The sequence below is a fragment of the Castor canadensis genome, chromosome 12, assembly GCF_047511655.1.
Source record: "Castor canadensis chromosome 12, mCasCan1.hap1v2, whole genome shotgun sequence".
Classification (NCBI taxonomy): domain Eukaryota; kingdom Metazoa; phylum Chordata; class Mammalia; order Rodentia; family Castoridae; genus Castor; species Castor canadensis.
In genome coordinates, this window is record NC_133397.1 from 51929373 (window position 1) to 51954923 (window position 25551).

The 25551-nt window shown below is 37.7% G+C and overlaps 1 long non-coding RNA gene across 1 annotated transcript in view; it reads right to left on the reverse strand.

Annotated features, from left to right (window-relative positions):
• Positions 1 to 23036: 23036 nt before the first annotated feature.
• Positions 23037 to 25551, reverse strand: part of LOC141415036 (uncharacterized) — a 78955-nt gene continuing 76440 nt past the window's right edge. Inside the window, exon 4 of the long non-coding RNA XR_012440061.1 lies at positions 23037 to 23197. This is a non-coding gene — a long non-coding RNA (uncharacterized lncRNA). The remainder of the gene's footprint in view (positions 23198 to 25551) is intronic.

Here is a 25551-nt window from a genome sequence, read left to right on the forward strand (position 1 = left end):
GAGTCCTGGAATCCAACATGTAGATGTTGTTGGCATTTGAAGCAGAGTAATTTCTAAACGAGATGATACTTTTCTATTTCCAAGGCATTCCAAATTCTCCTTTTGGACAAATTCAAACTTCCTGGGATCACTAGGGTAAAGATATAGCAAAGAGTCAATTCCTAAATAGCTCTGCATTATATAGTCACATAATGTTCCCAGTCTTCAAATAAAACAAGATGCTGCTTTGGGTTTGAATCTTTGTGGATTATGATACACCATACTGGTACTGAGTATCTGAAAATCCAGTCAGAATTTTTGCAATTTTCCACAATTACCACACATGCAATCTAAGGCCACTTAGATCCTTGGCATTGAAGAGATGTTGTTTTCCTTTATTGTTGTTTTTCTATTCACACACACTTGAATATATATGTAGGTGACAAAGAGAGAATAAAGAGAGAGAGAGAGACAGAGATAGGTAGAGAAAGGCAAGATTACCAGGTTGCTATGACCCATTTAATATTTTTCTCTCCTGGGAGCCAGGAGTTTCCCTCAGCTCTCTGATACCTCATTCTTTGCTGCTATGGCAGGTCCTCAGGTCTTCAGATGATGTATATTCAGTGTGGGTGGTTGTAGTCAACTGCATTGTGACCAATAATGAACAGCTCTGGGCCTGCCTGTATTGTTTTGCTAAGCAGCACTCACCAATCTTCAATCTTTTGCCAGTGGTGTTACTTTCTTTTGATGCTTTGCATTAGTATGGCTCTCTCTCTCTCTCTCTCTCTCTCTCTCTCTCTCTCTCTCATCTGTCTCATCTCATGGCTTTTTCTGCTGCATTTGAGGTGTTGGCATGGCTGAAAACCATCTCAGAAAGGATGTTCATTGAATTGTTACAGGGTAAATGATTGACATTGGCATATGTGCTTTTGTATAGGGCTTTGGCAGGTCATTATTGGAATATTTCCCAATAAATACTGTCCAAATCTACCCAATGCCCCACTAAGCAATGTGCCAACCTGTTCTAGTGCTGTAGTATACACTCAGAGCCATTCAATGGGAGATGCTGGTTTGTCCAGTGCATTCCTTTGTAAGGCTCCAGGGCATTGACTAAAAACAGTGGCTTTTGTACTTGTCATAATTTGGAAATCATAGCATTTTTTCCACGCAAAAAGCTTATGTTTGGTTGTCTGTTCTTCAATCTTTTCAACTATCAGTATGGATTCCATTCATACAAGCTCTGTCTTTAAAAACCAGGAAAGCACCACAGCAAGCATCAAATAACCCCCAGAAGTATTTTTAATGGGTGTGTTAAAGCAAATACATGAAATTAAAGTATTATAAGCCAGGCCTATAGCTTTGGCATGCTTTATAAAATAACTCAGGGATGGTTTCAACTGCGTGATCTGATTTTTGATACATTTAAATGATAGGAAAGGAATGCTCTCCCCATGTGGTTTGAGAACAAAGTGGTCATACACATATACTTACCAGCTGACTGCATTTAAATTTCTGGGTTTCTCTGATCCTCAGTTTTCTTTTTGATACATGGAGAGGGGGTCTTAAATGGAATACTATTCCTATGGACATCAGATAGGAGTACATTGGAGAATACATTTCATAAAACATTATAAGAATTTAATGCATGTTTATCATCATCATATCTCCAACAAGGTGTTTCTGATTCTAATATAAGGTTTTTCTTAAATATTCCTGTTGTACTATAAACTGATATTCCTCTGAAGACTAAGAATAAAAGTTGATGGGGGATCCTAAAGTTGAAAAAGTAGAGTTTAGTTCTCCAGAGTGCATGTTGAACTTGTAGTTGTTTTGAGCAGAGTAATATTCTTTTTTAAAAAATCAATGGCATCACACTACTATTTCCTATTACTTATCTATTTTATTTTATTCAGCTCTATTAAAGTGTGGTGAACAAATAAAAATGATATACATTATGATGGAGAATGTGACCTTTTGATCTGCTTATACATGGTGAATGGTGAATTTCCAAAAATATATATTTTTTCTCCCTTCCCCATTAATGACAGGTACTGGGAGTCTACAGTAGTGCCTACAAAGTCACTGGGCTATCAAAATATTTGTTGCTTATATACATGCTGCTGATTATTGATTATCTCTTCTGATACATAAGCCAGTTAGTGAATTCAGTGAAAGGGGATGGTGAAATCTCAGTTTACACAATATATATACTGTATATGTATATATATATGTGTGAGTGTGTGTATATGTTGATATATAATATATATTTATATACACATACATATTGTGTGTGATGCTGGAGATCAAGCCAAGGCCTTATGGTAGGCAGGTACTCTACCACTGAGCTGTACTCCCAGCCTTTCATGTTTTCTCTGGATGTTCAAAACTTCAAATATCTGATTTACTTGATTTTACTGAATTATATGATTTTAAAGCCATTATGTGGAATCACTTAGAAATAAGTTTTGGATCATGATAGTTCTACCAATTGAGTCCTGGAATGACGGATACTCAGACCTTTGGAGATCCTCCTCTTCCTTAATCCAGCTGTTCCCTTTTCCAATACAATTAAATGAAACCAATTTCTAGTAGATGTGATATGGCAAAAATTGTTTACTTTCAAAAATGTTAAGGCCAAGAAAATAATTTTATTAATATATGTGCTCTGAAAAAATACAATGTGCTTCAGTGTTTACTAGTCTAATAGGGATTTTGGAATTTGCCAAGTGTGAACTGAGCTCTTGTTATGTGTCCAGCACTGTTCTTACATCAAGGCCAAAGCTAGGGGGAGGCAAATGTGGTACCTAGAGTGATGATTAAAGGGGCACTCACTCCCTCAATACTTGAGAGTGTCTTCTTCAACTTTGTACCATAGGCATCTCACTCATACCTTAGTCCCTGTTCTGGGTAACACTGAGACATAAAGATGAAAAGACACGTGTGGCTCTCTCAGGGAATCACGTAGAATATCATCCATGCAAACAAACAAGAAAAAATAGGGATCAGCATAAAGCTCTGTGCTTGCTGAGAGTATACTCTGGATTCATTTAAATGTGAATGAGTTAAGAGTGTTATGGAAATGGTCTATAAGATAATGTGATTTATTTAAGGGTCTGAAATTAAATGGAGAAAGTTAGGAGAATGAAGGTAGCTTTATGCTGCCAAAAACCCAGAGTTGAGTGAGGAGGAGGATGGGTGTGTGTCGGGGAGGGGCATGGTGTTTACCTAGCCATGGCGCTGGCACCAAGAGAAGAACAGTGACTCTCCCAAATCAGTTCTCACCACATTAATGGGGACCTACTGTCCAGTGGTTCCTGCTGATTCTCGAACCTGTCATTACACTGTGGAGCACTTTCCAACCAAGGTAAAAGTCTGCACCACACTATCTTCCTTGGAACTGTGTCCCACACCTCTGAAAATTATCCCTGTGTTTTTTTGTAATAAGAAAGTAGAAACATAAAAGAACAATGTTACATTTTCTTCATTAAAAATATGGGAGAGAAAAAAAGAGCAATGTGTTTATCATTGTGGATATTTCCAAAGAGTTAAGTAAAATTTTATGACGGCCTTGTTAGTAACTCTATAAATCACTTGACAGCATTTCTGCTTTAAAATCTCTTCTGCATATAAGCAGTAAAATGAAGCACACATTGGAAATTCTGATGATTTCAAACTTCAGACTTTCTTTTAAAGTAATAACTTTAATTCAGTTCTTTCTGGCATAAACTTTTTCATCCCATTATGTCAAAAACTGTATTATCCATCCATTTGTCTGTCAGAACGTCTCCCTGTGGGGCGATAGACTCCTGGCTTCTCTACTCTAAACCTCCCCATTACATTGTGCTATCAAGAGTCACAATTTTCCACGAAAGTCTCTGGTGACTTTTGACAATGTTTTACAGAGAACTAGACCAGGAATCGCAGAGTTAAAGGAAGTCTTCCATTCGGGCAATGAATATGTAGTAGGCATTATAGTGAGCAGTATTCCAAAAAATGTAAGGTTCATTAAGTCTTTCTGAAGCAGGGACTTCCGTGTAGCTTTGAAGGAACCTGTCTTCACAATGGCATTAGCAAATGGCACTTTGGGGCAGAGAATATTAATATGGCACATTAAGGCACAAATTTGTTTAAATGCTGTATAGCTATATGTAGACACTGATGATCTAGAAATAAATAAAAAGTGAATAGTTGTCCAACTTTGTATGTAAATTGCCTTTTGCTTATATACATAACAATGGTTTTTTGCTCTTAAATTCCTTCATATTAACAAGCAGGAGTGTAACTAATATATAAACTAAAGTCATTCTCTTTAATGAGAATGCTAAATATTTTAAAGAAATGCGCGGCTGTGAAATATTGTCAAGGGCATTTTTATACTTAAGTTTAAGAACGCTTATGACTTAACTGTTGAATTATTTAACATATTCAGCCTGGAAGCACTATTTATGTATGTTTTTTAATGTTCTTACTTATGTTGGCTTTTCTTTGCTAAGGATTTAGGACCTTTGATTTCTGTTTATAAAATTTACATTTTTAATCTCCTATTCCTATGTATTTCCCATTTGAAAGTGGCAGCATCTAGAAGGAAAAGGGGAAGAAGGAAAAATCTCATGGAGCCTGAAACAAGGGCTATAAATGAAAGAAACTTCAGTTGCACTGCTAAGGAAATGAAGTCAACTGCAAGAGCCAAAACCAAAAGTCTTTTCCAGTGAAATACCCGTATAACCAAAATAATTGATACAGAAAAATGCACCTGGTTTCCAAGTCTTTCCCTAACAGGGAGCTGCATTGTCCTGTGCAGTCGTGGAATCTCATGCAATCAGCACTGCCTGCTTTGAGTTGTCAGGTTCTATTTTTCATCTATGTATTGTTTTGCAATTATTGCCTAGCCTCAGCTTTATCAGAGCAACATAAAAACACATTTTCTCTCATTTCTCTTCAATTAATTTTGATTTATAGTTCTTAAACATAGAAGGGTTCCTCAAAGGTTGAGGAAGGATTCCGAGTGGAACCCCCATCAGTGCTATTCAGGAAATGGAAACAGAGAACCAAAAGTAGGGGCAAGTTTTGTATGAGATTTTCTCAATAAATTCTACTCATGTGGTTAATAATATAAAAACTGTCCAGGTGACTTGGAATGGAAATGTACCTAGAATTTCCTAGAAGTTCTTGTGATTCCTTAAGAACTATGTTTGGAGGAAATAATAGGCAATTTTTAAGACTTTTTTTTTTGGTCTACAAGTACTTCACTTCACAAACTATATATATATCCATGCATGTATATATGTATATGTATCAAATACATATGCCAATGTTACTAATGCTATTGAACCATGATTTTTCTTCTGCACTAAGTCTAAAAGGCACAATAATGAGGCCTCTAAGGGACGGGACCTCAGTCATGAAGTCAGGAGAGCAACTGAAGGCTTCCATGGCTTCTTTAAACTGTTAGTGGTCTTCGAGACATTTTTTCATTTTCATTCAATCTTGTGTTCATGAATATGTGTTTCTTTTCCTTTAAAAAATAGTACCTTTATTAAATGAATTTAAGAAACGCTGGCTTAAACAAAATTCAGTAAGATTTTTCAGGATCTTGAATATATAACTGTGCTATGTAAACCCTCAAGAGAGAAAGATGATAGCTACCATTTTCCAAACATTTTGACCAGGAATCTGCTTCATTTATTTGTTTTATTTTCCGAAAGTCTAGCCAGGCTAGTGTTCCACAGAGCATACTTTGGGAAACAGTGACTTTGTTAATAAAAACTTATTGAACCCAAGCTGTGGGAGAGGTTCTGTGTTGGCAGTTGGTTGTTTCAAAGAACTAAGGCTCTTAATCAACCACATTATAGAATAAGACATTGCCAAACTCATGTTCATGTTCCCAATTGTTCCAGTGCCTAGCATATATAAGAGCTCGATAAACAGGTGCTGAGTGAATGAATAAGTAAAACAATCTAATGATTTATACTTCAGTGCATTTGTGCAGATGATTATATATTTTTCCTACTCTGAGGAGGTATTAATATACTGCTTTCCTAAGTACCATTGTCACCCAATCTCTCTAAAATCCTATCTGTTTGAGAGAAGAACCTAAAGGAAGAGAAATAATTTAATTGCATGCAAGATTAAAAAGATCAAAATTTATTTGCTTCTGTATAATGACCATCATGCTAACTCACATTACCAGCTGTAGAGAGGATTTGTACAATTAATTAATTTTTTCTCACTTCTCCACTCACCTCCCCCAAAACCATGTGCAAAACACACACACATAGAACATCAATTCTGTAACAGAAAAGCATATAGAGGGACTGGCTAAGGCTAGGAATTTTACAATTTACAGAGTCTTACTTTATACAAAGCTAACTGGTTTTAAAAGGACTGTATGCATTGGCAGAATGTATCATGTAGACCAAATACTGTCACCATACTCTAAAAATGGCATTTTCAATCATTTTGAAAGTCTCAAGACATACTTTTTTATTAGCTATAAGAAATGATATACAAAATAGCTATATGAATTGATATGTAAGCTATATCAACTTAAATTAATTGTATTTTGGGAACATACTAAGAATTCTGATACAGTTTGACAGTTTGTGTATCTGGTTGTAGCACAGGCCAGAATTATAAATCAGTATACAAGTAAGTACATGCATGACTGAAGTCACTTGTGAAAAACAATGGGCATGAGGATATTGAAGTGAAAAGATATTTCTTTGTATATATTGCACTTTTCCCCCAAAGGTGGAAGGAGACCTCCTAAATGGAGGTGCCTGAGTTACCTATTGGCTTTACTTCACCAAAATTCTATTTCTTAAAAGAAAAGAATTATCAAGGATCAAAAATTCATTGACTCCTCCAGGTGTGCCTAAAGAAAATAGCACTTCAACTTCATATGAGTATAAACAGCAATTTTGACCTACAAATTCAACAAGTGACAAATGCATATGGACTACAGCTACCTCTATTTCTCAGTAGTAGATCATGCCCCACCATCAAGCCAACATGCAGCAAGCAAACTGACTAGTTTACCAAGAATGGGATTGCCATTGCCGTTAGTCAAGCATTAAAGTTTCCAGAAGCATTGTCAGGGCTGGAATGATCAAACAAGTATGTTTAAGTTGGGCCTGTGGTTGTGCCTGGGATATTAACTAAAGCAAGAAAACCTCCATAAGCACAGGAACTCCACAGTTGACAGCTCGAAAGAAGCATAGAATTGTTGTGGTAAAGAAGAGTCAAGTTCTGATATTAGTACAAAATCTTTTTCTTTCTGTCCATTAAGCTGTAAGGAACTTAGGAGAAGAGATGGCCTCAACTAGTAAACTCTCACTAAATAACTCATGTCTGATCATAGTAATAACTCAGTAAGTGTTAGAGAACTGAATTACATTTCTTATTGCTTAATTTCTCACCCTGGTGCTGGTGAAGGCAGAGGTATCCTTTGGGCTACACCAGGTAAAGAAAAATCTCAGTATTAAAAGGCTAAATAAAGAGAAGGCCATGATGGCGCTCTTGAAAACAGTCTCACAGCTTCTGCCATAATCTTTTCCCCTTCATTGTTCTGGGATTTAGTTGTTATCACAACTTATTCTTTTTTCCAACAATCCCAAATCCTCTTAGCCAGTAACTTAGTTTCATCCTACCTATAGGCCAATGGCATTCATAATGGTGCCACTGAAGTACTTTGTGATTCCAAGGAGCTTTTGGAATTGAGAAATAATCAAAGAAATATCTTGGTCTTCTTTCAGTATTAAATGCTTTCTTAGCAGTATAAGGTTACCTGGTGATGTGTTGGATTAGCTCCAGGATGACAAAATGCTAAAAACTGGTTAGGTCAGTGACTTCAAGCAATTGTTCAAATACATATCCAGAAGTAGGTAAGGGGGAAAATGCAGCCAGGAAGTCACCAAACACTACCATGGTCCTATAGTGGAGCAGTGGCAACACAAAGCAGGTACAGACAACACAAGGCAGACACCAGCTGGTAATGGGTTGGTGTTGGGGTGCCACAGGGTACACAGGTGTACACAGTAGATACATGAAATACAAAGATGCTACAAGAAAATTACTAAAAAAAAAAAAAAGAAAGCTATGGAAAGTAACAAAGTTTCTACAATGAGAAGTGAAATGCAGGCACCAGAAAAGTAAACTTAGGCAACTGGGCCAAGGGAGGGGAAAAAAATTTGACACTTACTAGTACAAAAATCTAAGACAAGAGCATGGCTTAAAGCACATGGCTAGGATAAAAAGCCAAAGAATGATTGCCCAGGAATGGGGTAGGTAGGAATTTATGGGGTGCAAGGAAACTTTGGGGGTGATAGATATACTCATTATCTTGGTTATGGCCATAGTTTCATACATATATAAATATTTCAAAACTCATCAGGTTGCACACTTTACATGGACTGTTATTTTTCTACATTTTTATTCATAAATAATAATTGTATAATTAATTATGGAATTTCATTGTGATATTCCTATATATCATATAATATATTTTGATCATATTTAGTCCCTCTTATACTCTTTCTTATCCCCCTCTTCCATCCCTTTTTTAATTTTTCTTGGAATTTTTAAAAAATGAGTTTCATTACAACTTTTTCATACATGTAGACAGTGAATTTTGATCACTCTCACTCTCTCTTCCCCTCTCCCCATCTCACACTGTTCCTCCCTCCCCAAGTAGTCTTCCTTTTAGGTTCATGTCCTTTTCTTTCTTCTTTTGATATAGTTTCTGCATATGAGTGAAAATGTTCAATATTGGTCTTTCTGAGTGCAGCTTATTTCACTTAATCTCTGGTTTCATTTATTTTCCTGCAAATGACATAATTTCTTTTTTTTATTAAACCTCAATTTTTAAAGTTTAAATAAATGAAGAAAAAAGGGAAGAAAGGAAAGAAAACCAAGACTAATCCCAACCAAAGATCTGGTGTTCAAGGACTAAGTATGACAAATAGCCAAGATAAACATGCTGAACTGACTTGAGGACTCATCCTTTTTTTTAAATTTTCTTTTTTTTTTTTTTTTGCTTGCTGTAGTACAATGGAGGGAGGAAGAGAGCCACAGAGCTGGGACTGTCTTACTGTTATGTGCATGCACTTTGCCTATCTTAGGAAGAAAATTCTGATTGGAGGCAATGGTGCCACAGAACAGACACACCAAAGGGGGTGCCCACTGGGGAGGGCCCAGTGAGCTATCTTCCATGAGTTCTCACAAAGCAATGCTCATTTCCTTGGTGTGTTTACCTTAATGGACATAAGGTAGCAAGGACCTGAGTCCATGGTTAATAGAGACGTGATCTGCACTTCTGACAACCTTTGGAAACTGATTTGTCAGCACTCCCAGAACAGCCCATCTTCCCCTGGTAGACTCACGAAAGTCAAGCTTGGAAGACTCACATGTAAAACTTGAGGGTTCATTACTTTCTTATAATGAGAAAGATTACTCCCAAACCAAAATCCTTCGGTTGTTTACCCAGGTACTTTCTTCTTCAAGGCTAGAACTGCATAATTAGAAATTAACATGAATCAGAACAAGGAGAATTTGTGGATGTTTGGTATCTTAGAGCCAGACATTCCCATTTACCATACCCAACAGATTACCAGGCTGAGTTCTCTCTTCCCTGGTTGGTACTTGGATAGGACAAGGTTTACTCCCATGAGTCTCCTCTTTTTCTACTCTTATACATGCTCAATCCCTCCTTCAATAAAGATAGCATTTATGTAGAGTTGCCACATAGTGTCTCAGCTTATCACCAGGTATTTCTGAGCATGAAAGCCATTCCATCCCTAAAAAGAGATTTTGCTTCTCTGTCTCTGACCCAATAGATGTTGACTTTACAGCTAAACTCTCAGGAGAAGTTATTTATATATATATAAGTTCCTGGATAGATATCTGTAACTTCCAAGTACTGACAAAAATGTTCATCTAATACAATTTACTTTCCATAAATTAACTGTTCAAAAAATAACAATTTAATTCTGAAGCACTGGAAATAAGTAGCCATATACCTGTCCTAATTCTCCAATGACCTTTTTTTTTTTACCTGATTCATTCAGTTATCTGACCCTACTGACAAAGTTCATCTCCTGCTGTGGGAAAATGAGACCCTTATCATAGCTGCCAATTAGTGTGTGGCCAGCTCACAGAGCAGCACACCCTTCACTACTACAAGTGTACATCAGAATGGAGAGATGCCTGTTGCCATCATGAAAATTCACATAAATACAGGTTTGTTGGGGTCAGTACATGAAAACATTGCTCTGGAAGCTATGGAAATTAGGGTTGCTAGGGTGCCTCTTTGATTCTTTAGATCATAAATGAATGGAAACTATAGGACCCAAGAGACCAAGTCTAGGCAAAGGCTTCAATCTCCCCTAACCCCTTTTACCAGGAAATATCAGGTTGTCCCTCTTTCTAGATGAGGGAGTCTTCAATGCAAGAGTAGTTTTGAACTAAAAGCTGAAATGAGGTGGCTTATCTGGAAGTGGGGTAGCAACAGAGGAGCTCTGACCACAGCTCATAGTGAATCCCCCAGAAGAACAACCTGGGAACTTTCTGATAAGGGTAAGAGAAGGAGGAAATAATCTGATTTCTTTTAATACTTTTGCTGAAGTAGAGAATGGCCCGCTAGAAACATTGAGTCACAACTTCTCTCCTTATTTGGAATGAAAAATTTACCCATATTGATATGTCATGATACTGATACTGAAAGAACAATTGACCAGGATTTTATACAGAGACTTAAACAGGGGATTTGTATCTATCCCACGTTCTTCTCCCTTCAATGTTTGTATTTTTAGAAGGGACAAACAGGCTTTTAAAGCACTTTAGTTATAAACAATGGATCATATTCTTTACTTCTCTTGAAAAGTGTGAGGGATCCCAGATCCCCTTGAAAGAATAGACCTGAATCTGGCATAAAATTTATTGTCATATGGACATTGAGCCTGCCATTGTCCACAAAGGGAAGGGCCAGCCATCATGCTGAAAGCTGGCACTTACACATATGTGAGACAATTAATTGCTTAGACAATTTGTTCTCTTTGGCTCAAATTGGGAATTAAGCAACCACAGTGGTCTATGAGTCAGGGAATGAGGGTTGTGATATTCATGGAATGACAAAAATTTAAGGATTCCATAGCTGAAAGAGATAACAATCCACTCATTTGTAAACCCTTTTTAAAATTGAAACTGTTTTTCTTTTTCTTTTTCAGTGAAAAATTTACATAGAATCACTGCATAAAATTATACAATAAAAGAACTGGCTAGGTGAGAAAAGATATCTAGGGCCCTATAGAAAATCATGTTACTAAATGTCCCCATTTCACAGGTGTAGGAGATGAGAGGCCTTCTCCAGACTACACAGAGAGTGAGCAGCAAGAAGACTGGAACCCAGCCTTTCCAAGTGCAAAGGCCACATGGAAACAAAAACAGTGCTTCCTGTCCTACTCACATCCACATCCAAGGAGGAACAGCAGGGTTGCAGAGTTATGGATAGGAACAGTTGTGGACATTGCAGCATCAGTAGCCCCAGCAGGGTTAACTCATACCCACAGACAAGGTCAAAGGTTACATGTTATATCATTTGCTAGTCAGAGCAATGGTGCAAGGTAGATGGCAAGGGATATCATTATCCTCATTTTCAGATGAAAAAACAGGTTCAGAAAGGTTAAATGATGTACCTGCTCAAGGTTACTTGTACTAAGAAGCAGAACTGGGTCATCAAGATCCAAGTCTTGTGCCCTTTCCCCTACTCCATCATGTTCCCTTCTATTTTGCATACTAATTTTTTTGCAGTTTCCTTTCTTTCTTAAAATTGGAATGAAAACCCAGCTCATCTCAGAAAGTAACTTGGCATTCTGTCACCAATTTGGTCTTGAATAGATTGAGGTCCTCTGCAAGGAGGACCCATTGTGGAATCATCAATGGAAGGAGTCTGTCAAAGCACTGAACTCCAGAAGTCATACACATAGATATCAAACACTTTAGTTTAGAAGATTATTTGACAGCCTTCTGATCGCAACCTAAACTTCATCTTGGAATCTTGAATAAACCACACCCAGATTCTATGACTATAATTTCTAATCTCATTTCCTTTGAAGTGGAGGGAGAGCTAAGACATTTGCAAAGCAATCTGAGTGCAAAACGTTTTCAATTTTAATGATCTTCTCTCAATCTTTCATAGATGTCTTACATATGCCTGTTTAACAGTATACTTTTTTTTTAGTATCTTGCATTCATTGATATTCCCACAATGTATGTTGCAATAGTAATGGGGTAACTGCCTTCCTTTTGCAGCCATACTCCACCAATTGCTAAAAATCTGACTCAATCACACAGTAGCAAGAGCAAGAACAATTAATATAAACCTATTGGAAAACAAACACCAAACTATGTGTAGCAAATTGCTCTGCTGGTGGCAGAGGGCCAGCAGAGTACTAAAGAGCAGCTATTCTAGCTGCACACATCAAGGAGTCGGTGGTACCATTGGAGAGTTTTAGCGGGACTAGAGAACACTGCTTAATCCAGCAAGCTGTGGGTAGAGGTCTACCCAAAGATCTTGTCCTGAATTTGGAATTAATTGTCCTTGGTTATGTTTCTTTGCACATGTACTGGGAAATTGCTTCATTGGCCTCTCATTTCCCCAGATGGTCCAAGCTCTCAAAAAATAAAGACGTTTCTTCCTTAAAAAATCATCTCTTCCTTGTCATCTATTGCATCCATAGCCATATAGGACCCTTATTTAACAGAACCTCAAAAAATGGAAAAAAATGGCATTGTCCAGCACATCAGGATGAAGAGAATAGGTGCTGCTTCAAAATGTAGTGTGTTTTCCTTCTTCTAACTCACCTTGTGCTGTTAAGTGGCTCTCGGCTTCCACAATGCCTTGTGGGGAATGGCTTGTGGTAAATAAATTGAAAGATGAATATGATCTATTTTAATGAGGTGCTTTTATTACTAGCTATTTTCTTGCCCTACGACACAATATATACCTCTTCCAGAAACCACTGCCAGCCCTAGGTCATCATTCTTCACACACTTAGATTTTTCCAGGACTTTTAGGGCAGCAAGCCCCATGCTAATGCCATGGCTTAGATCCCCAAACCTCATCTACCTTGGAATAATGGCACCCCAAAATTGGAAGCTTTTATGGCTTCCCAGCATCAGAAACTGTGAGAAAAAGAAGAATGCAGGTAGCTGCAGTCCATACAAATCCTCCACCAACCTCGAAATGGTCCACTTGAAAAACGGCAATATTTTTGTATGCCATCCTCAAAGTCCCTGCTCGAAGAGTGCTTGTAGCAAAGCTGTGTTTCCTCTTTCAGGGTTTTCTGAAGAATGTGTTTCAGTAGGAGCTAGTCTTTTCTTCCAGAAACAGCCAGGGCTATCCGTCAATCTAATGGCAAACTGCTCATCAAGTTCACTCGACAAAGGGTTAGGGCAGCGAGCCCCACAATAATGTGGAAACAGAAATATTACAAAGTAAAGGCTTATAAAATAATAAAAATTCTACTTACTCCAGATACCTCCCTATGCCTTTGGCAAAATACCTTAAGCATTCCACATACGGCGGGCATTGTCTTTATAAGATAGCACCTCATAAAATGGTATTAAATATCACCAACGGGGCTTCATATTTCATCCAGCAGGGTTTAGGCCAGGCATGTTCTATATCACACATTATTAGAATGACATCTGCTTTGCAAGTTGTGTACCCAGGAGCCTACCCGGATCACTCATTTCAGCACTCATTCTCGAGGTTTCTGTGCCTTCATAATGCCTAATATGTTTAACTCATTTTGAACAGAAGTCTAAAGCCTGCCACGGCCCTCTGGCCAAAACTGTAGCTGTCAGACAACGGAGCCAGCTATCAAACACTCTTCATTTATCATTAGTGGTGATGCAGTTGTACAGAAAAATGTGCCCACTGTAGTGAGAGGCTGTCAATTGTTCCCCCCTATAAAACTCCTCTTCTCAAATAGGGACATTTCTCTGTGGAGGCCTTGCCATTACATTTCGCTCCTTTTCCCACAACACTGACTTTATAATGCAAAGAAAATGGGGAACATATATTCATCCAAATGGCCTCTTTGCTACAAGATGAATAAAGAGATCGTCAGTGGCTGCGTCAGTGCAGGGCTGCACGTGCCATTGGGGGAAATTAATAGAATCAGCCCAGAAAGAGAAAAAAAAAGAAAGAAAGAAAGAGGGAAAAATCACCTACAGTTTTGTGCTGAGGTTGAATCTTGAATAATAAAGGCAGGTATCTGAAAGTCAGAATTTCCTTTGGAATTGCATCTTGCCACCAAAGTACGATATGGGGGCTACTAACCTGCCTTCTCCAGCTCTCAGTTCTGCATTTGACTCCTGACAAAGGTTCTTATGATCTCTTTTTCCTTCTCTATATTCTGCCCCCTGATTCAGCTTCCAGACCAGTAGACACTTAGATTATTCATTGATGTTTACAGCATGCCTAGGGAGTGTTTTATGCTTACAAAAAGAAAGAAAGAAGGGAAGGAAGGAAGGAAGGAAGGAAGGAAAAGAAAGAGTGAGTCAGATGGTGCTCCTGGCAATGATTAATTGTTACTAATGATTACTGCAAGGATTTGAAGTTTTTCCCTGATCATTTTATTCTTCCTCCACCCAAATGGTTGTCTCTTTCCACTCAACCACCTTAGCTATCCTTATAATTCTGCTGGGAGAAAAATGGACTCAACTAAGTGTATGTGAGAGGCTTCCAGGTCTGTGTGTGTGCCTTCAAAGGGAGAATGTGAGAGTGTTTATAGTAATAATAACACATTCTTGTTGACTTCAAAGGGAGAGGCCTAGCGAATGGATTTATTCCCATGGTATCTCTGTCAAGCAGAGTTATTATCCCTTTTTATAGATGGGAAAACAGAGTGTTATGCCTAAGGACATTGATAAGAATCAGTCCCAGAAAGAGAATGAAAGCATTGCCATGGACTTCTGGGTCTTTCCCAAGTTCAAACCATTTTCCTTCTAGCAGTAAAAATAAAGCTTCATCTCAGAAATAAGTAAATTTCACAATGGTGAAAAATAAACAAACAGTCAAAAAGAAATAATCTGTTTGACACGTCCTGCAAAAACATCAAATTCTACAACGTTTAGGAAATCATTTGGGGAATGAAAGAATGAGAATTTGTTCTCCACTTGCCCTTTCTTCTCCAGAGAACAATCTTGTATGATCTGCTCCCAGGGATGAATGGGCTGAAGCATGAACACCATAATATCACAGTAGCTAATCCTAGCTGCTGGCTGAACAAACTCTCTCTAGTCCCATTAGCCTGTCATTGCACCCTTTGCTTGACATTCCCTGTCCACTGGAGACCTTCTCCTTCCCTGGTGGAGAAAGGAGTCAAAGTCTTCATCAGCTTAGGTGAGCTCTGTGAGTAACTATGGACACTACTGAACATTCTTTAAGACTCACCCATGCTGGTTTTGTCCAACATTTGGCCCTAAGTATGTGTTGTATTTTCTAGTCTCTGGGCCTGGCGTATCCAGTCCATTTTTTCTCATTTCCACAGCTGTGTATCTCCAGTTCCAGAATTGTTCCTTTTTTTCTCTTCCTGTTGTTTGCTGGAGTTCATACATCATGAGTTGAATTTCTCTGCTTTAGTGGGGTTTTTTTCTTTAAAACTACATTTTGCTACAAAACACCAGTTTTGGAAACACATGATATGAACTACTCTCTCTGGGTTGTAGTCCTAAAATACAGCATCCAGGTTTCCTTATCCTCTTTAATTTTCTCCTCCTTTCCTCTAAATCACCCTTTACCTCCTTTACCCACTTGCTCACAGTGATCCAGGGTTATGTATTCAAAGCATGTTCTTTATCCAATTCTTGCAAAGAATTTATGGTTTTTAGTGGCACTGTTCTCCTGAAGACTTGATCAACTTTAATATTTTTCTTATGTCCTTTGGCACTGTTAATTCTATCTTAAGGATGGCAACTTAACACTGCAGCTGAATTGCAAATAAATGAGTCAATTCAATTCAATTCACTTCAGTTGAAAAAAAAATGCCATAGGGCATTGTAATTCATTAAACACTAGGGATATAAAAGACACCATCCCTCTCGTTAAGGGCCTTACAGTTTAGTTAGAGATACAATGAATTCCTGTAAACTTGATATCAAACACTGCAAAACAATAAAATAATGAATCCAGGAAACAAAGATCAGTAAGATGTCAGAAGAGCAGACTATGAGAACAAAAACGGAAAGGAAACATTTTATGGATAACATGAGGATTGTTTAAAACATGGAAGAGGAGCTATTTCAACTAGGAGTGACAGCAAGATCAGTGGCTATTGAGTTAATTAGGCCATTGCTGTTAAGTCACGTGCAGAAATAGAAGAGAAGACTCCTGGATTTGATCTAATTTTTCCCCCTATTGCCTTAGTCATATACTGGAAGAGTTTTCTATCTCTTTTTTCTATAACGATCCTACTCCTCATTGGTCCAACCATGTAAAACTTAATAGCCAAGTAGCAACTGATTTTCCGTTGGATTAGTGGCTCTTTTTTCCAAACAGACTCATACCAGAGTAATCATCTGGCCACAATAATCATAACTCTAGTTCCCTCTACAGATTGTCAGGAAGCATGGAGTCCTTATAGACTCTCTTGATAGCAAACAAACTGGTATCTTCACCATATATACCAGTTGTTCCCATTCTGGGATTTTTCCAAGTGAAGCTAAGTCTCTACAATATTGCCACACAAGGGTTTAGAGAAGAAGATCATTGTCAAATGGCTAATTCTGTATCAATGTCCAACTTTTTTTTTTCACTGTTTTTGCCTCTTTAGGTTGTTCTTCCCACTGCCTGATCTCCACTGCTCAGAGTTTTGCTGTCACATGTCTGTGGGAAGAAAAAGAAACACGCATGTTGAAGTACTCACTGAAAGTGTTTGTATATTACTAAGTTTACTTCTAAATTCAGAAAGAATCAGCAATACATCTCTAATTGTGGTAATTCAGGCACTGTAACAAGTGGACAGAATAGTTCTTTAATGTTTTGAGGGGAAAGAAAGAATTGTTGAAGGGGTCTTTAAGCTGCCTTTAAACCATCCTATGTGAGTATTACTTACTGTAACTAATTATAAGTCTACTCTATTTCAGAATACATCCTTACATAGAGAGGTAAAGATCTAGAGAACTAAGTTTCATGAGGACAGGATTTTGTTTGCTTATTATATTCTGAAACCCCAGAGATATCAGACAGTCCACATTTGGCAACTCATAGACCAGTCTCCCAAAGCACTGTGGTCTGGACTCTTGGGCAAGTATTTTCTACTAGCCCTAAGAAATATAAATTACAGACTTCCCTGGCCTCAGAAATCCTTCCATCTGTCACACAAGATTGCTCTGTGCCTTCTTGGCAGTCATTTCAATTTCCATGACAGAAAAAAAATGAGGAAGGAAAAAAAAAGAAATTGTAGTCTATGCCACAACTTAAAGTTTTATTTAATGTAGACTCTGATGTGTGAACTATACAATAACCCCAAGTTAGAAGTGTATTTTTGTACTGAAGGTAAGGGGACCAATTAGTCACGCTAATATGCTTATCATATGATAGTGGAGGTAACTCTTGTGTCTTTTGCCACTAGAAAGTCATCTTTTTCCAATATCTTTCTCTACAAAGGAAGGGTATTATGTAGACAGATTGCAAGTCTTAGACATCCCTGCAAAGTTAAGCGTACAGCGGGTTCTCTGTAGCCTGGGCATCTTGTTCTTGAATAGCTAGTCAGACTCAGGCCCTAAAAACTGGCTCCAGCACAAAATGTAGAGGAAGAACTTCAAGTGCAGACAGAGAAGCAAAGTTAATAAAATTCCTAAGTTCTAAACTCCATCCTAAACTGGAAATGGTAGCCATGCTACATCACCTACAAAGGATCCTTCCCTACTGTGGCTCAGAAACTGACAATATAAACGAAGTGACATGAACTTGGAACTGAAAGGATATGGTTTGAATTCCACTTCGATGTTTTATAAATTAGGTGACTTGAGTCCATTTGCTTGAACTGTAGCCTTGGTTTCCTGTTCTACAAAACTGAGCTAATAATCAGAATGTAAGAGAGAGGTGAAATTAAGTGATGCTGCAAGTGGAAAGTCATGATGCCCAGCATGTTCACTTCTCTCCCCTGCAAAAAAAAGGCTGTGAAGATGCAATTCACTAAAGAGTGACACTGATAGAGAAGAAGTTAGGAGTCAAAGAATAAGGTGGTCTGGTGCTCTTCTCTTTTTAGTCAATGCAGTTGTTAAGAGCACAAACTTAGAAGTTTGATAAATGTGGGTTATATTCTTGGTCCGCCTGTTTGTTGGATATGCAATCATGGGAAAGATACATAACTATTCTGCGCTTCCTGTGTAAAATGTGCCAATATCTATTTTGTTCATAGGACAGCTATGACTAAAAAAGACAATTCACATAATGAGTTCAATAGATAGCCTGACTCATGGTAATATCTAGTCTCTTCTCTTCTTCCTTCTCTTCCCCTTTCTCCCTTTCTTTCTCCTTTTCCTTCTATTTAGACTCTACATCATCATCAACTCTTTGATGTACTTTCAGCAGCAATCATTTTCAGTGATCCAAAACGGACTTACCAAGGCTTCTGCTGGTGAACCCAAGCTTTCATCTATGCTCAGAGATCACAGTGCTCCATTCTCTAGGTAAAGAAACAAAGGCAGTCAGGACTGTTGGCTCCTGGCCAGGGAATTGCTGTTTTTCCTGGTGTAGAATTCAAGTTCTTACCCTCTTGCTGACCTAGTTTCTTCCTCTATAAAGTGAGGGGTGAGTCAGGATCCTCCATAGTTCCACAGACTAAGGCTTCTAGTTGAGACATCACCTGCCCACTCATGGAATCCCCTCTTCTGACACTTTCCTTCCCCCCTGGTCATCAACACCCCTTCCAAGGGTCAAATTCTAGCTCAGGTGCAATATACTGTTTCTCAAATATTCACTGAACAAATGAAAAATCACATTTAGTTGGACCACTCAAACAGGATGTACTGGGAGTCTGCCATGGTTCCAATGCCTTTTTGTAGTTTGTCATGTCCTCTCAATCTTCTGAAGTTTGATAGTCATGCAATATAATTTCATATTTATTCTCTCCACCAACTTCTTCGAAGCAAAACCTGTTTAACTTAATATTAGGACCTTACTGTTTGCCTAGGCCAGTACCTGGCAGTCTGTAAGTATTTCATAAATGGATCCTAAAAACATGAGTAAATAAGCGTATATCTTGTAGGAAAAATATCAGCTAATTAAATGATAAATTAGTTGAAGCCAAGGATTTCGCATTTTGAAAAATATTCTGAACAACATCTAACACTGGGTACAAAGTGTTGTAGGTGCTTGAAAATGCAAGTTGAGTCTTATATTACAAACTTTGTCACTATATTTAGAAAGAAATTCTTCTGAACAACTCAAGTACTAAGAGATAGTCTTCAATAAAAGCCTGGAGCTAGAACTGCTACTGAATTTGATGAAGCAAGGACTATCCATTTGAATGATTCTTGAAGGGCTCAGGGAAAGACAGAAAGTGACTCAAACAAATGGTTATTTAAACCATATAAATATAAACAACCAGTATGGAAACCTTTTATTCAACCTTTGAATGACTTGCTTCCTTTAAGGACTTCTCTGACACCCTATTCCTTATAAAGCTTCCCCTTCCTCTTTCCCTTCTCATTCTTCTCTACCTCACCCATCTGTGTTCTTCAACAAATGACTTATACCAAAATGTGTGCTACAAACAGGCTTCTTGCTTGAATTTGAGGAATCATCCCATTCAGAAAAACCCCTGGGAAATATCCTGGCCATTGTTGGAGCAGGTTCAGATCTTTGAAAGGAAGGGAAATATCAATCCTACTTATTATTGACCTGCAAACATAGTCTGCTTTTCTTCCTTTGCATGGAGGTCACAAAAACTCAGTGTCTCTCTAGGGAAGGGTGAAACCCTGTGGCATGGAATCTCCTGTCCCCTGATTAAACATTGAGGAAGACAGTCTCTTGATTAGCTTGATCCCAGTAAGCTTAGCTTTGAAATAAAAGCCCTGGAGGGGCATACCACCTAGTCTGACATGGGCCACTCTCTGTAGGACAAGACAATTGCAATTGACTGAGATCACATAAGGCAAAGTACTATAAGGTTCCTTCCTTTGCAATCTATTGAAAACCAGCTGAGCATTCAAGGGGTTAAGTCAGGACCAACAGACCAAGGAGGCCAATTCTGCTCATGGCTATCTCAGTCAAGTCTGTTGCTGAGGGCTTTAGATAGAGCTTGTACTTCTAACCCAGCACAATCATTTTTAAAGAAATAATCACCCCAAGTTACTAGGGATATCAAACCGATACCTTAAAAGTGTGATTGCTTTCCCAAACTAACAGATGCTTTATCTTTAGGGTGTACACAAAAAATACATGCCAGATCAATAATTACATGAGTTTCATTACTATTTTTTAAAATTATTTCTTATGAGTTATAGTTCTTTGGGAGTAAATTATTAAATTATACAAAAGAATGCATGATTCCTATGAACTTTTTCCTTTTCCTACCTACACAAGATTAGAGTTGATGAAAGCTATCTTACTTTGAAATATATGTACACAGATACCTATCCTGAATACCTACTAAGTGTCATGTACTGAAGGCTTTTAGCACATTCTCTCATTTGATCAAGGATTTTTCTCATCTTGAAGGAGACAAGCTGACCTTTTAATGCTGTTTCATTTTTCTGATATGATTAGGACTTTTCTCATCATCTCTACCCAAGGCAGATGAATTTTCAAAGAATTCACTTGCAACATTTTTTCTCAAAGTTGTGCCAAGAAAATCACATTAAACAGCACTTGTCATTATTGACCCTGCTTCATCCTGGCATGAAGCTAGATACAATGCATGATGGCTCTCAGGAGTGCCAGTGGTCCTACCTATTAGAGCATCAAAGTGATGATACAGAGATGAAGGCAAAACTTCAGGTCAAAATCCTTCATCAGTATCTCTCACTTCCTCCATCCTCCCACGCATCCACTCTGTAAGCACCAACTGAATGCCTGCTGTGTACCATCCCTCCCTTCAAGGAGCTTCCTTTCTAAAGCAGGGGAAAACAGGACGAAAGCTAGAATAAAGCAAATGACAATGAAGACATGTTCCATAGGGGATTCAGATCAGCGAACTATTAATTCATGCTGAGAACACTGGGAAAGGCTCCACAAAGATCAAGCTGATTGATATGCTGCCAATTAAGCAAGTGTTACATGTTCAATGTCCACTAGACAGTACTTGAAAGTACATAACATAGCAAAAATGTAGAGAAGCACAAAACAGAAGTCATCCATAGTTTGACCATCATTCCATCTACGAGAATCTCCCACTTCCAATCCCAGCCTCCAAAAAGTCGATGACACAATGCATATGATTTCAGACTTATAATTTGTTTTATATAAATATACCATTCCACTCTTCCTCCGACATCTACACAGAATTTAAGGTAACTAGTTCTGAATTTAACTGTTTGGCTTCCAGTCTCAGCTCAACCACCAACTAGCTGTCTAAAATTAGTTACTTATCTGAGTCGTATTTTTGTAATACTCAAAGCTAATAAATATATATATATTCTAGATCTGTCTTAAGAATTCAATGAGAAAAGGAACATAAAAGGTCCTGCACACAGTAAGCACCCAATAAATTCGGTACTAATGGTATTACATATAAATATACACATGTATAATTAGTTTTTAAAACAAAATCAAGCCATTTGAAATATTTAATATATACTTTTCAATGAATAACACTTGTGCATCTTTTCACAAATTAGTCCACATTGCTCAATTTGGTTCAGTTTTTAATGACTATAGTACAGGATGATTCCAGAATTTATTTCCAGATTATTACTGTGAAAACCTTATATCTATATTTTTATTCATTTCTCCCAGTATTTTTGTAGGACAGATTCCTAAAAGTGTGACTTCTAAGTCCTAAGGTCTGTAGATTTAAACTTTTGATTAGTCACAAATAATCTTTCAAAATTTTTGCACAATGTATAATCCCATCAGTTCCATATGAAAATACCCATTTCTCTGCCAGCATTTTTATAACTTCTATTTGCATTTATTTAAAGATTAGTGGGAATGACTATGCTGAAATTAAATGATTAGCCTACGTGAAAGATTTAAAATTGTATGTAGCACATTAACATTTAAAAGTTTTTACTGATGAGACATCTTTCATGTTTACTAGTTTAGCATTTCTCAAAATTTTCATTATCATTTGTTTTTGATTTCCACTATATTTTATAGTGGAAGTCTTTACTTATTTGATATATTAGTGCCATAAGAAATAAGCAAGTACATTCTCCCCATCCTGCTTTATAACTTAATGCTGAGGAGACTTTAAATGGGTGGAAGTTGACAAGAAAGAATTTAAAAAAGACAAAAGAGCATTTTCATTTTAAATGGAAGTTAGAATCTGAGAACATCAAGCTGCATCCATTTTGCAGCTGGAATATACATAGATATGAAACCTGACAAGATATAAAACATGAAGATTCCTAACAATCTAGGGATACTAGATTCACAGATTATTAATCCATCCTAGGAGATTGAAGCTTTATTCTGAAGGCATTAGGAACCTGTTGAGGAGTAAGAACAAAGGAGTGACAGGACTTCTTTTGAGATCCTCGCTTTGGGATAGTGTTCTTAAGTTGAGATCCAAGTAATTCCACCACAGTCCCCAACCCTGCGGGGAGACACCAGTCACCCTTTGATTCTACAGGATCAGTGGTCCCTGAGTTTTACTTTGCAAGTTTTGGTCAGGGATCTTTCAGAAAACCTGAAGAAAACCAAGAGACTGCTCCTCAATGAATTCACATACAAAACACCTTTGCATTTAACATTAGCCTTCAGAGATATAAAAAAAAAATCTTCCCACTGACCCCCTGAATGGCTCAGTTACCCAAGATTCTCAACCCCTGCCCTAGGGCTCTTATATGACATTGGCATCTATTATTCATGGAACTTGAACATACAGCACAGTTTGGGATAAACCAAACCGTGACAAATTTAAAACTTTTACCTTTTGGCCATGGAAATGTATTCTGGAGGGCAATTCTTAGGCACATTCTAAAGCAGCGTGGTCCAATAGAAATACAAGGCAAGTCACAAATGTGAGCCACATCTGCAACCACACTAAAGAAACAAAAAGAAATAGATAAAATTAAATTTATAATATTTATCTAAGGCAACACAGCCAACATATAACCACTTCAATATGTCATCTGTATAAAATGTTATTGAATATTTTACACTTATTCATACTAAGTCTTTGAAATCTAGTGCACATTTTATACTTACATTATATCTCAATTCAATGAGTACCATTTCAAGAGCTCAGCATCCACATGTGGCTAGCAGTCACCATATTGGACAGCACAGTTCTAAATCATTTGTTAACATCTTCCTGTTTGTAAATCCATTTACCTCCCAACATTTCCATTTAAGCTTAATTAGGCATCACTAAACATACCGATTCTCTTCTTCTATGAAATTCTCTTCTTAGACATCCTCACTATAGTGTGAACATACAGCAGTAAGTTTTCTCTCCATAGATCATTATACTTTAAGCTTGGTATTCCCTTGCAGAATAGAAAATGTTGACCCAGCTGGGGGCTGGGGGAGTCAAATATCAGGGGAAAAGAGAGACCTTTTTCAAAGCAGCATTTGAAGGAACACATGGGCCTAGTGGTAGATCTTCTTGTGGCCCCTTCCTTCCTACCCTACCACCAGGGCATTGCCCCCCCTGGACATTATTGTGCATGTGTGTGTGTGTACAAGGTTGAGAAAACAAACGTGAAGACTCCTGACAATCTAGGGTATACTAAAATAGTGGGATACTAGGCTTGTTTTCATCTACATTATCTTATAGCTGTGGAAGAAAAAAAACTAAGCTTCATGAATATTATCTATGGTTAAATTTTTATTCCCAGAATAAAGCTTATTTGAGAGATAGTGACCAAAATGATAACATTACTCCTACTTACTTGCCTAAAAATTAAACAGAAACGTTCTTGAAAAACAACAAACTTAAATATAACCCTATTCATTTCAGTGAACTGAGAGATAGATGTCAGCAACTGAACATGAAGAAAAATGAGAAATAGAATAGCAGTTCAAAATGTTTCTTTTGGCAGAATCAGTAGCATTTCCTGCTACATCTAACTCATTTTTAAGTAATACAGAGACCATCCTATGGTCACATGCCACTGAAAGGCATTGGCTTTTCAGGGGTACAGAGACCAACAGACTCAGGTAAACTGGCTTAAGTTTAAACCCTTAGGAACTCTCCATTCTTTCCTTCCAAATGACAGGAAGACATTCTTGGTAGTGTCACGATTGCAGCTATAAGCAGCAAGCAGCCTTCTAATTAAAAATAAACCAAGTCCATTATTTCTATTTACAGCTTTTCCACAATTTAGCAGCAATGTGAAAAGAGAGAGAGAGATGTTGGAAGCATATGTTTAAAAAATCCCAAATGCTTCTGAGAGCATCATTAGAGTAAACACCCTGTGAATGTGTTTCTTTACCTTCAATGCCATCTCCAAAGGGCTTCCCAAGCTGTGCAGGGCAGCACTTGAGGAATAAACATATTTATCTTCAGAAGGAATAGTACAGAAAAGATATGGCTGTGATTAAATTAGTAACTATAAAGAGCTGTACTTTGACTCCAGGCATATCCTCTTGCAATATGCTCTTATTATTTTCATGGGTATTGGAAAATGGGGAGGGGATAGGAGAGGAAGATAAGGACTGTAAAAACAGAGAAGGCTTTCTGGGTAGTACTTCTGTTGAACTTCAAGTGAAAGAAATGTTTAATAAATATTTGGCAACTAGATCTTCCAAAGACCAGCAGCCATCTTCCAGATATTCTGAGTGCATGTGGTATTGTGGGATGTGTGTGGCTGAGTTTCTCAACCGCAGCACTATTGACATTTTGAGCCAGATGCCTCTGTTGTGGGCCTATCCTAATCACTGTTGGCTATTAGAAGCATTCTTGCCCTCAACCCACAGTAACACCCATGCTTCCCTCCCAGTTGCGACAACCAAAAATTTCTCCAGATATTTCTTAATATTGCCTGAGGGCAAGATTGTCCCTGTGTGAGAACCTTCAGTGAATGGGAAAGCCACTCATTTGTTCAACTCATCTGACTCAGCGTCCAGTACTGATTGATGCTCTGTTCCTACCCTCAAGTTTTTCCCAGTTTAGCATTAGGAAGAAGGTTTAAAATGATAAGATATAAGAGATTGTGGGCTGACTCCTAAAATATAGGTGGACACTCTTTTCTGAGCACATTTAGAAATGTACCTTTAACGTTAATTGTGCCAAAGGTTACACATTTTGATAAGTTCTCAGAGAAAAGCCCATTAAACTTATCGAGGGTTTCTGCTCTGCTAGTGGGTTACGTATTAAAGATGAATTTGAAGGCTCCCATAGAGGCAGCAAGCCTGGCCCCTATACATCTTTTCTGACTTCATAAAAAACAAGG